Here is a 13,361-nt window from a genome sequence, read left to right as displayed (position 1 = left end):
GGGTCTATGAAAGTAATAGAAACCTATTTTTGGAAAGCCATAATGTCACATAAGCCTTGTGATTATTGTTTGTCATAATAGTAATATAATACATTATCTTTTGCAATGTCAATGTTAAAATACATATTAAAGCATTTGCAGTTTCATATTTTCATTGAACATATTAGTATTATGTAGAGTAAACAAAACAAAATATATTTTAGGCAATACATGCATCTTAAATACTACCAAATTTTATTTTTTCAAAGAAGATGTCTCCGAACTGTAAAAATTTCATATCACTTTTCTTCTGTTCCCCCAAAACTGTGGTGGTATCTGTAGTGTAATTGAATAAAAGTAAAAGATTCAATTACTATTAAATGCTGCACATAGCAAGGCTTATTCTAGACAAAGTAGAACAATTTATTGTATATTTAAATGTCCTTATTTACCATTTAAACTATGCCTAGTTTAGTTTAATACTAAACTAAATAGGTTTAATATTGTGAAAATGCTGAGAACCAGAGATAAATTTGGTTAGTTCACGACCTCTAGGGATAAGTAAAACCTGTGCCCCTCATGTGGAGTAGGTGAAAAAGATGTAAGAAATACCCTCTGTAGTTTGAATGATGACCCACGAAAAGTAGTGTCCATAATTCCAGAACCTGTGAACGTGAAAGATTGCAAAATGCATTGTTGCAGATGTAACTACTTTAAGGGTCTTGAGATGAGCTCTGAGTGGGCTCTAAATCCAGTAACAAGTGTCCTCATAAGAAAAAGAAGAGGAGATGTACATACAGAGAAGACCATGTGAAAATAGAGACAGATATTGAGGTTATGTGAGCACAAGTGAAGGAACATCTGGAGCTACCAGAAGTTGGAAGAGGCAAAAAAGGATTTTCCCTAAAAGGCTCTGGCAGAAATAGGGCTCTGCCTGCACCTTGATTTAGAACTTCTGGCTTCCAGAACTCAGAGAGGGCACATTTCTGCTGTTTGAAGCCATTGTTTGTGTTATTTGTCATGGCATCCTTATGGAACTAGCATATCCCTTCTCTTATTTTCAAACTAATTGAGGCCTTCTGACAGCTGAAGGAAAGCCTTTAACATTCAAAGATGGGGCCCTCTGGTGGTGAAATTTAAGAGACTCTCTAGGGCAGGATTTTATACTTGGTTCTATTCAGGGATGTGGTCCCTGAATAGAACATGGAGGTAACTGATGTTTTCACCCACTTGGAAAGTCTCCTCTGTCGACTTGTTGGATTACGGGGCCTTGGTAACATTGATAATGGCAGTAGTAATAATGATAAATATAATGTATTAAGTAGGGAGCTCATCATACATGCTGGGTATTATTCTGAGACCTCACAATAATCTTATGAGATGGTTGCTATTATTTTTATTGATGAGAAAAATGAGTAATAGAGGGGTTAAGTAATTTTTTCAATGTCAGTAGCTAGACAGTGAGAGAGCTTGTGCTTATGGTGGCTACTCTATGCTTTCTTGAATGACTTAAAAAATTTCCTCTTATCTAATTTTATTCTCCTCCTTTGCACCTGCTCATTCTTTTATGAATATGTGTACGTGTTTCTCTTTAAAACAAAATAAAGACCAATTCTCCTGGCCCCAAAATCTCTCACTAGTTGTCACCTTATGTCAAGACTATATTAAAAAATAATGAACAGTTAATATCTCCCCAACTATTAAACTATGGACTAGGTTGAATCATATGACATTGCTGATAAGGGACTGATTTTGATGTATAGAATGGCAATCTTATCTGGTTCAATGGGATGCTTTTCAACCCAACGCAGTCAGCTTCCTACTTTTACCACTCTGAATGTACTCTTGAAAGGTGGACAGGTCATGTCCCACTTACAAAATGCAGTAGTTACTTTTCAGCCCTCTTTTTATTAAAAATAGTTAAAACTAATAATAGCAGGTAATATTTGCTGAGTGCTTTTTATATAATCAGGACAGGACTAAGCGTTTCAGCCCTTGGAAGGGAGACGGCATCCTTTCCTCAATTAAAAGAGGATGGAACTGAAGCTTGGAGAGGTTGCGTAATTGCTCTCCATACCGGGCAAAGCTGGAATTCAAAGGCTGTTTCATTTCACTATGAAACTCTTGATGGCTATGATACAACACTCTCTAGCTTTTGACACGATTGAGCATTCTCTTCCTGAACACTGTTTTCCTTTCCTGATGTCTGTGAGACTACACTCTGTTCTCCTTTGACCTCAGGTCGCCTTCCTTTGTTTTGCTGACTCTTATGTCTCTGCCTAACTTTTTAAGTGTTCTTTCTAAAGGTTTTGTTTTTGACCCTTTTCTTATTTCACCTTATCACTTCCCACCTTTTTTTATTTTTAAACTTTATGCACTCATCCCGTGGTTTCAATTATCACTTATAAACTGTTGACTCTCAAATCTCCACCCAGAATTCTTCTCTGAGCCTCAGATGTAATTCACTGTTAGGCCTAACAGTTGGATAGCTTAGGCTGCTCAAAAACACACATCTATTCACACCCTACACTTCACCACACCTAATTTTTTTATTCTCAATTTTGACTGAAATACTCCCATTGAAGAATCGTGCAAGCTGGGATCAATTCAGTTATTTCCCCTTCTCTACTTCACCACAAATGATGGTCACTAAGCTGTATACCTATTGCCTCCATAATAATGCTTCAATCTGTTTCCCTTGCTATTGTTTGAGCTCCCTGAAGCTGCTGTCTGATCTTTACAGCAGTCTTTGGACTAGTCTTTCTGTTCCTGTTGTTTCACTTTGAGTGACCTTCCCTGACTTAGGTGGCCTGCCGTGGAAAACTCTATAGGAAGGGCTGTTTTAGGTGGAGCAGCTCTTACCTAGTCCAAAGCAGCCAGGTCTGCTGTGTTTTCTGCCTCCCACAGAATATCTGATGTTTAATTAATATTTGTTGATTAAATATGTTAATCTCCATTTTCTTTGTCAATTTATAAGGCTCTTCAACATATTATTTAAAAAGATATCATTTTCACAATAAATTTTGGAGTAGGAATACAAACCCATCTTTATTTTATAGATAAGGATGAGTGGTTTTCCCAGTTATGAAGTGAATTGCAGAAACAGAATTAAGCCCAGATTTTTCTGATTCATAATTAGATTGTCTTAAATCTCTGTCAAAAAAAAAAAAACCCAGATCTATTTCTGCTCTACACCCCTACAAACAACCCATTCTCTGATTTGTCAGTTTATTAATAAAAGCCACTTTGTAATGCTACCGGTATTAATATGTATCTGTACTTAGGTGTCACCTTGGAGGTTTCTGGGTCACCAACTACTCACATCAAGCCCCTAAAGTCTTCAGGCATTTTTTGATTAGAGTCTTTTTTTTTTTTTTTTTTTTTAACTGTAATTTTATGGACATAAACTAGAACATAAGTTTAGTTTCCAGAAGTATCTTAAATCATTAAGGCGTGTTCAACATCAATGCTTACATTTATTAGTAGGGGTATTAAGAACGGAATTGCATATTCATTTCACAAGGCTGAGAAAGAACTCAGTCACAAGAAATTTAGGTTATGATGTTTGTTTTTCTTTGTTTCAACTCTCTGTTGGCATTTTGCTCTTTGATTCCTGCTGCTAATTCTATTCTAGGCCTGCAAGATTATTCTGTGCCCATCCCATTTATGAACTGCAAACTTACTTGATTCTTGTTAGCAGAGTTGAGATATAGGTAAAAGGCATTTTCAAAATGAGCTTTATTAAATATTAAATAATGTCAAATATATTTTATGACATGCGTTTGTTTATATATAATATAAATAAAATATACACAAATATATTTTAATCTATACACAAATATATTTTAATATATTTTAGTATATTTGTGTATATATATCTTATATAAATATTATTTTGTATATTATGAAATATATGTATAAATATGTATAAACACAGATAAGTTTGTATACATATATAAACATATGTAGAAATAAATTATATACATATAAATGTATTTCATAATAATACACATGTTAAGTGTATCAACTAAGAAATACAGAAAATAGAAATACATGATGGTGAGCATTTTCCTATCATAATGAGTAAGAAGTAATTTATCTTAATGTGAAAGGTAGGATTTAGAGTAGATTATGATTCTGTCAATTAAAGAACACATGACTTTGGACAATTTGGTTAACTCTGTATGCCTGTTTTCCTTGGTCATTAGAAATAACCATCTTTTTAGTGATGGACTACTTTTTATCATTAGAAAGTATTGTAGAGCTGTGGTGAGGACTAATATAATAATTAAAGCCCCTACCTTAGTTCCTGGTATATGCATAATAACTGTTATGTTAATGGAAAAAAAACAAATTCTGTAAAACATTTTAAAGAGGTTTATTCTGAGCCAATATGAGTGACCACGGCCCAGCGAAGATAGTCTGGAAAGGTCCTGAGGGAGTGCCCCTAAGGAGTTCTGGTTAGAGTTTGGTTTTATACATTTTAGGAAGACAAAAACGGTGGGTAAAATGATAAATCAATACATAGAAGGTATACATTGGTCCAGTCTAAAGAGGTGGTATATCTTGAAGAGGAAGCTTATAGGTGGATTCAAAGATTTTCTGACTGGCAGTAGGTTGGAAGCGTTAAGCTTTGACTAAAGACTTAAAAGTCAGTAGCAAGGATCAAGATAAGGGGGTTATGGAGAAAAAGACTCGCTATGCAGATGAAACCTCAGAGGTGGCAGCCCTCAGAGAGAATAGATGGTAAAATGTCTCCTTCAAGGTGTCAGATTCTCAGCCAGGCGCGGTGGCTCACGCCTGTAATCCTAGCACTTTGGGAGGCCGAGGCGGGCGGATCACAAGGTCCAGAGATGGAGACCATCCTGGCCAACATGGTGAAACCCCTCAGTCTCTACTAAAAATACAAAAATTAGCTGGGCGCGTGCCTCTAATCCCAGCTACTCGAGAGGCTGGGGCAGGAGAATCGCTTGAACCCCGGAGGCGGAGCTTGCAGTGAGCCGAGATCCGGCCACCGCACACCAGCCTGGCGACAGAGCAAGGCTCTGCGTCAGGAAAAAAAAAAAAAAAAGATGTCAGATTCTCAGTTCATTTCTCCTAGGTCTGGGAAAGGCCTAGAAAGAGAAGGCTTGCCTCCTACGTTAATGGAGAGAGTTTTCAGATGCAAATTTCTGCCATAAAAAACGGCTTTGCAGGGCCTTTTCAAAATGTGTTGAAGAAATACATTTTGGGGTAAAATATTCCGATTTTCCTTCAAGATCTGCTGTTTGTCATGTGACGCTGCGCCAGAGTAAGGTTGGAAAGTAAACCATGTTATATTAGGTTAATTAAAAACCTTGTTTAACGAGATTTTATGGTTTGTAGTGTTTGGCTTAACCCTTGGCTTGCATAGTCTTGGGTCTTGATTCCAATTTTGTATCTCATATCGAGCCCCTAAAGTCCTCAGGCATTTTTTTGATCAGTCTTTTTTTTTTTTTACCTATCATTTTATTGACATAAACTAAAACATAAGTTTAGTTTCCAGAAGTATCCCAGATCATTAAGTCGTGTTCAACATCAATGTTTACATTTATTAGTAGGGGTATCAAGACTGCCACAAAGAGTGTATTTTGTGAGTCTTAAAATCTCTGTTTTAATATTAATGCGGGTCAGTTATGCTCAAACTCCAAAAGACAGAGTATAATGAGGCGTGTCTGACTTGCCTGTCTGTCATGGCTGAGAATTAAGTTGTTTAGGTTTTTCTGGGGTCCCCTTGGCTGGGAGTAGATCTGGTCAGTCAGCTGTGGGGCCTAGGATTTTAGTTTTCATTTGTAATTACTGTATTCGTAGGAGACTGACAAGAATGTGAAGAGCTCAGAAACTGATGAACTAAAATGACAGAAATAAAGACATGGAATAAATATGGCTAAACCTTGGGGCTAACTTTTCAATAAGCAAAGCCATCAGACCTGGAAATGGTTTTTATAATACACTGGGTAGCCAATAGCTGGAAGGGTTTGGGTAGGGGCATTATTATGATTGCAGGAAGTGGAACTACAGAGAAAATTCTTTTAATTAGGTGGATAAATTAGTAAGATGACATGTTGAGATTCCTTTCAAGCCCAATATTATTTGATTTTAAAGCTGAGATCCTCACTACCTGGGGTAACAGTTAAGTCTCTTAGTGATTGGTGTCAGCGTGTGATTGAATTTAACATCCTCTCAGAGTCTTAATGGAGAACAGATTTAACCAGAGTTGGGGAGAGCTCAGTGGAGTTGGGGGATTACTCCACAGAGTAACCAAGATGAAGGTATCCATCAGAAGGAGGCCCTTCATTCCTTAGAGAGGGGGGTGGTAAAAGTTGCTGAAAACTAACTTTGCCTAATTTGCTTGGGTGAGCCTTTGCTTTGTCCCAGTTACATTTAATTAGAATATCTAAATTAGTCATGGTGCTTGAGAAATCTCAGCTTTTGAAATATAATCGGTGGGTAAGTGTTGTCTCTATACCCTGTTTCCTATCTCCTAGTAGCCCTTTATTTTTTTCTCTTTGCTGAAAGAGAATCTGCTATTTTCAAATTTCAGAAGGTTATGGAACTTCAGGAATCTGTAATTTATATTGAGAAAGTGCAAGGGGAATAGGCAGTTGAGTTTTCTCACATTTAGAGTCAGTTCTCTTTATGGTGATTGCAAAATGAAGACTGGTTTTGAAGCAGCCACCAGGGCCCTTTGTGGAATTCTGAGTAGACCTGGTTCAATAAAAGCCAGCTAAGTCCACTGGGACTCTTAGGCAATCTCTTCTTTGTCCATAGACGAAAGTCAGTGGACAGTTAGCTGTGGACTAACTTTAAGGTGAGTCTACGCACATTTAAAAGGGAGTACTGGGCATATTTATCGAGCACCTATTATGCTATTATGTGCTAGTTCAGAAAGACACTTTGGTGTGAAAGTTTCCTTATTAAAATTTTATTTGGTTGTTAATAGTGGTATAACATAACATAACAAAATTCACCATCTTAAAATTTTTTAAGTGTACAGCTCAATATTATTAAGTACATTTGCATAGTTGTATAACCAATTTCTGGAACTCTTTTCCATCTTGAAAAATGAATATTCTATAAGCATTAAACAGTAACTCCCAATTTCCTACCCCCTACCAGGCCCTAGCAAGCACCATTCTATTTTTTGTCTTTATGAATTTGTCTACTCTAAGTACTTTGTATGCATGGAATCATACAGTATTTGCCTTTTTGACTAGTCTCCCTTAGTGTTGTGTCCTCAGGGTTCATCCATGTTGCTGCATGTGTCAGAATTTCTTTCTGTCTTCAGGCTGAATAGTACTCCATTGTATGTATATACCACTTTTGGTCTATTTGTCTGTCGATGGACACATAGACTGCTTCTTCCTTTTGGTGACTGTGATAACACTGCTATGGACATGGATGTGCAAATAACAAGGTTAGTCTTAGATACACGTGGAAAGAAAAGCTTATTGTGCATTTTCATGAAAAGAACTTTCATGAAACACCACTGATGGGACTCTTCATAAGATGTCTTATTTCACTCAATCCCCACCTCAACTTTAAGAGGTAGTGTATTAGTCTTATGAGAGGAAGCAGTTTGTGTGTGTGTGTTTGTGTGCGTTTGTGCACACGTGTGTTTTTTGGGGGAGTGATAAATAGTATCTTGAGTCACATTGCCTGGATTTCCATTTCATCTCCACTGCTTACCATCTGTGTGAACTTACGAAAATTACTTAACTTCTGTGTTTCAATTTTCTCATGGGAATGATAACTGTTTAGAGTATTAAATCAGCTTATGCATGTAAATATTTCAAGACAGTGTCTATACTAAGCACTCATTGATATTCATTATTATTATGAGATTTCCTTCCTTCTTTTCTTCCTTCCTCTTTCCGTCACTAATTCTCTCCCTCTCTCTTTTGCTTTTTTTCTTGTACAAGTGAAGAACTTGAAGCCTAAATGACATGGTTTGGTGGAGATCATGTAGTTATTGATTGACAAAACCAGGATTTGAATTAAGCTTTTATGACTCTAATGAGAAAGCTCTTTCCAGAATTTTATTGCTCCTTCTCCTTGTTAATAAATAATAAAGCTCACTTTGAAATCCAAATTATTGCATGTGGACTTAATTAATTGGTATTTTATTTAGTAAATGTTTATTGAGTGTCTACTGTGTGTCAGTCACTATGTTAAGTATAGGGAATGCCCTTGTGGGCTAGGAAAAGCAAGTGAATATCTTAAATAATGGGGTGTAAGAAAGAAAAATAAATCAAGTAAGAATCCATTCCAGAAATATATGAGATTTAAAAGAGTTAAAAGCCCCTAATTATGGGGAAAGTCTGACCAAGTTTTAGGTAATTGTTATAAGAGCTGATTTTCCTTGCATCACAAAAACACATCTGTGTATTTTGATCTTGTTTCCATTCTTACCACCTCCTCCCCTCAGCTCAACACTACTTCAATGTTTGAAAGAAAATAATTTGCACAATCATTGCTTCTGGTTGCTCAGAGCTTTGTCTCATGGTGAGAGGTGATAAATGGAGAACAGTGAGAGGGAAAACAACTCTTTTCTAAACTTTGCTCCTTCCCTTAACCCTTCAATGCCCAACGCTGCTTAATTAACCAACTAGCACCTACCCTACTAACTTAAGTTCCTAGGGCAAATCCCCAAAGCCTCACTTTATTTGTATTTTCTTTACTAAGCTTGCCAGCTTGAGATGTCTGTGTGATATGTAAATGATGCCCTGAATTGTTTTTTATATTCCACTTGGCACTGGAAAGGCAGTTTCAGGACTGTCATCTTTGCTGAAAGATATCAAGCCTCAGACGTCAAGGAAGATTTTCAATTTAATTCCAAAAAGCTGGATATTTGCTTCCTAGCTCTACTGATTTACATCAGTTTGTTTGATTTATCTGCGATGATGTAAAGGCTGCTGCTGCTTTTTTCACCTTACAGAATCGGAGGTTAATTAGTCTCCAAGGACATAAGTACTTGAAGATGTTCTGTGTGTAGTTGAAGCTGTGGAAGTCCGAGTGCATAGAACACTAATGTAGCAAAGTTGATGATGGGAACTTGGTGGGGACATGCCTGGTAAGGTAAAATGAGGAAGTTAACAGCTTCATCTCTCTTTTCTACTGAAGTCTAGAGGGAGAGCTCTGCTATACAGAATTCTGAATCAGAAAATGTCCTCCCTTGTGAAAAAGGGAACCCCAATCTGGATTAGGGTCCTGAGAAATTCTCTTGCAGATGTGATTCCTGGGCTGCCTTAGCCTAGTTCCCATGCCCGGGACCCAGTTGTGCTGGTTGGCCTTTGCAAACATGGAGTCCCACACTCTTTAGGAAGATGGTCTTGGAAAAGGAAGGGCACTCCAAGTTGGACCTGCTGCAGGAAGGCTATAATGACTCCCATCTCTCTTGAAACTCCCTATATGCATAGGCTACATATACATAGGCTAATCTTTCCAGATATAATAATTCATCATGAGAGGAATTCCTGGGCTACCTTAGCCTGGTTCCCATGCCCAGGACCCAGTTGTGCTGGTTGGCCTTTGCAACCATGGAGTCCCACACTCTTTAGGAAGATGATCTTGGAAAAGGAAGGGCACTCCAAATTGGACCTGCGGCAGGAAGGCTGTAATGACTCCCATCTCTCTTGAAACTCCTTTTAGACTTCTCCTTTCCAAAGTGGGGCATGTGGTAGGTACCAAAATAACTTTCAATTCTCAATAAACTGGGCCTAGACAATTGCATCTCCTACTAGGCCTTTTCCTTGCCTCAGCACTGCATCTGGCTTTTGCCTTTGCACCAGTTACTGAGGACTTCTTTAACTACAACTTTGAGGTCATCAGACCAAGGGCAATGTTCTTTAAAAGCTTTCTTGAAAGTTCCTCTGAGGCTGCTGTGAAGAATCTCTTCTTGCAACACATGTTGACCTATCTCGTCTGGCACATATATTATATTAGGAATACAGGCACTCTGTGTAACTGTCTGGCAGTGTAAGAGCCTACAGTGAAAACCTTCTAAATCCACTAAAATTAGGGGCAGTGTCTTTATACCTCTAAGAGAGTTTCTTAGATGGAGAAGAGAAACACTCATGATGTGGCATTAAGGAGACAAAATATGTGAAAGGTCTTCTATTAGTCTGTTCTCTCATTGCTACAAAGAAATACCTGAGACTGTGTAATTTATAAAGGAAAGAGGTTTAATTGGCTTACGGTTCCTCAGGGTGTACAGGGAGCATGGTAACTCACTATGGTAACTGTTTCCGATGGTGGCTTTGTACATGGATAGAAGGGGCAAGAGATCTTGGGGCAAATGTGGTGAACCACTTATCTCCAACACATATAAAAGATTATTTTCATAAATACCATATATTACATGTTGATAGAAGGCGTGTGGGTGCACATTGATTAGATATACCCCCTCTGTGTCTCAGAAGATCCTTAAAATAAAAATTAGCAGGACTAACATTATTTAAAAAAAATTATATCATTCAAAACATCGGTAATTGAACAATTTTAAAACAACTGTTTTCTGAATTCGTCACAGCTGAATGTGATTTCACTATAATTGTTGAGAAATATTGGTGAGAGGAACACTTATTTTTCTTCTAAGAGCCAAGAATTAGGACTTAGATTTGGGGTGTATGTTGGGGGGGGGTTGTGGGGGGGCGGTGGGGTGGGTATGTGGCATTCAGGTGTTTTTTTGTTTGTTTTTTGAGACGGTGTCTCACTCTGTTACCCAAGCTGGAGCATAGTGGCACAATCTCAGCTCCTCAGCTCACTGCAACCTCCGCCTCCCAGGTTCAAGTGATTCTCCTGCCTCAGCCTCCCGAGTAGCTGGGATTACTGGCACCCACCCCCACACCCGGCTAATTTTTGTATTTTTAGTAGAGATGGGGGTTTCACTATGTTCGGTAGGCTGGCGAACTCCTGACCTCAAGTGATCCACCCACCTTGGCCACCCAGAATGCTGAGATTACAAGCGTGAGCCACTGTGCCCGGCTGGTGTGTTGTTTTTAAAGTTAGGAACAAATGCTAGGTGGGAGAAATCTCAGCTAGGTGGGAGTATAGTCCAACTGAATTTAATATATATAGACGTACTCTAGAATTGATGGTCACTCTGGTCTTCTTGCATTAGTATCCAGACATAGAAAAATAAAACTCTTCAATCTGGAAAACAGAATATTTATAGCCGTAGTTGCATTCAGAGGGGCTGCTGCTGTTTAAGATTTTAGCCTCAAATTCAAAGTTAATGTGAAGTCATTTCAAAAAAAAGAACTGCTGTGAAGACCTGCTGCACTCCCTGGTGGTGGTTTCTAAAAAGCCAGCAGCAGTGCTGCTTTAAGACTCTGCTTCAGGAACTCATGAGTTACTTCTTCCCTTCCCTGCTGGTGGAGGCCGTATGAATGCCCAGTGGGTCCTCTGTTTGGACAGTGGAGAATGGTTGCACTAGAAAAGAGCTATGAGAGCCACATGCACTGCTGGGCTGGGGTTGGTCACCAGGAATCACTGTCCAGCGTTTAGTGCCATTTGTAGGCAACACCAGGAAACCAAGAACACATAGTCGTTCCTTATAGGGGTTTATCCTCTGTGGTTTATTTAACTACATCATAGATAAATAGCTGGATAGATACACACACAAAACACACACACATTCATATGTATGTATATACCTGACGTAGTCAAAAACATAATATGTAGTTGAGCTAAATTATATCATTATATATAACATATATAATGATTTTGTATATATTATATATTATTTAAAATGATTGTATACATATTATTCTTCAGCTTGACCATTATAGAGACCCAAACTGAACTAGTGCTTTATCTGTTGTCTGACCAATGACCAATACTTTCTTTCAAAGCAGTACTTCTGTTGTTGCAGCCAGGTCTCATATTTGTTTAAAAATAATAGTACCATATTACTGATGCCAACTGGGATTCTTTATGAGTTCTGAGTCTTATACAATATATTCACAATTTTACACCATGTTTAGGATTCTCTGATATAAATACCTTACTCTTTCTTTGACAAACACTTTGTATATAGCAAACAATTTGTACATATAACTTAAGTGACAAGTTAACACTTAAGAAGCCAAAGAGTAAGGATTCACTTGGCTTAGCCTGCCTGATGTCCAGTTGTAAGTTATACCTTCTAATTTCCCTGATTTATCACCAAGGTAATCAGCAAATAAATGTCTACCACCATAGTAAAGTGTTAGCCTCATGCTGTCCACTACCTAGAGCAATAAAGGGAGGACTGAGATCATTTCTTGAGAAAGCAGGTATCAGATGGAGCTAGAGTAACTAAAAGAGTTCATGACAGGCAAGCCCCAGGTGATCAGAAGGGGTGAAGCTTCTGAGCAAAAGTTGATAGAGAAAAATGAGAGTATTCACTCAGTAAGCCTTGCACCCAAATTGCCTTTGCTAACTCCCAGAAACTTTACAATTAGGACTGAATTTATTGCTGTAAGCATAGAATGTGGTGTGAATAATATTATTTGCATATTTAAAAAAAGGATAAAGCCAGAAACCTGTAACCTTTGTCATAGATATTTGGGTTATGAGGCGACGTGGCTGGAATAAGATGCTGGACACTCATTGGATTTATCCGAAGATTATAGGGCCAGTGACTTGTCAGGAAAAGTAAAAACATACCTATAGCAGGTGTTAAAAAACTCAAATGCCTGCCGTGGCCAGCAGGCCACATAAGTGTATAAACTGAATCAGGTCTAAAAAAGCAACAGCGGAAGCTTGATAATAAATGGATACTGGCCTCAGCCTCAGTAGGAAGGTGGTAGTAGCTAGTATTGAGGACCCCTTGGAGTGCACAGCTCTCCTCCTCCTTCTAAAGGGGCAGCTTCTCCAACAGAGTGGTCACTTGCGGGAAGGAAAACCTGTCATGGCTAGCCATTTAAACTTTTCAACTGGAGCCAAAAATCCAGATTTTTATGTGATTTACCAATAATTATCAGTTGTTGTCAACTGATTTAATTTAAAAAGAAAAAAGAACAGTTAAAAATAAGCTATGAAAAATGTGTCCCATGGGAAGAGCATGTAACTCTTCTGTCATTTGCACTTGGCTTTGGGGATCCAGATTCCCCTCTCTATCAGAGCGAGCACAGGTGCATCCCCAAGGCCCAGGTAAGGCTGAGTGAGAAGAACTGGAGAGCCAAAGAGTGGCAAGATGTGGCTGGGTATTTGAAGGAGAATAAATAGGCATTGGAGTTGAACACTGCCCCTATATGATTTTCTTTAGATCTAGCCCAGATGGCTACAGATTACTATATTAATAAACTAAATAAACCATGAAAGTCAATCATTTCTAACCATCTACACTGCCACTTACATGCTCAAGGAGAAAATGAATT

General features: G+C 38.1%; 1 long non-coding RNA gene across 1 annotated transcript in view; it reads left to right on the top strand.

Annotated features, from left to right (window-relative positions):
• LOC116468055 (uncharacterized) overlaps positions 1 to 13,361 on the top strand; it is a 315,466-nt gene that overhangs the window by 300,973 nt on the left and 1,132 nt on the right. The window contains exons 7-8 of the long non-coding RNA XR_004247976.2: positions 3,614 to 3,692; positions 7,239 to 7,414. This is a non-coding gene — a long non-coding RNA (uncharacterized LOC116468055). The remainder of the gene's footprint in view (positions 1 to 3,613; positions 3,693 to 7,238; positions 7,415 to 13,361) is intronic.

Source organism: Hylobates moloch, unplaced genomic scaffold, assembly GCF_009828535.3.
Source record: "Hylobates moloch isolate HMO894 unplaced genomic scaffold, HMol_V3 SCAFFOLD_5, whole genome shotgun sequence".
In the NCBI taxonomy this organism is placed as follows: domain Eukaryota; kingdom Metazoa; phylum Chordata; class Mammalia; order Primates; family Hylobatidae; genus Hylobates; species Hylobates moloch.
Note: the sequence above shows the minus strand (reverse complement) of the source record. Positions and strands in the feature narration are given on the sequence as shown.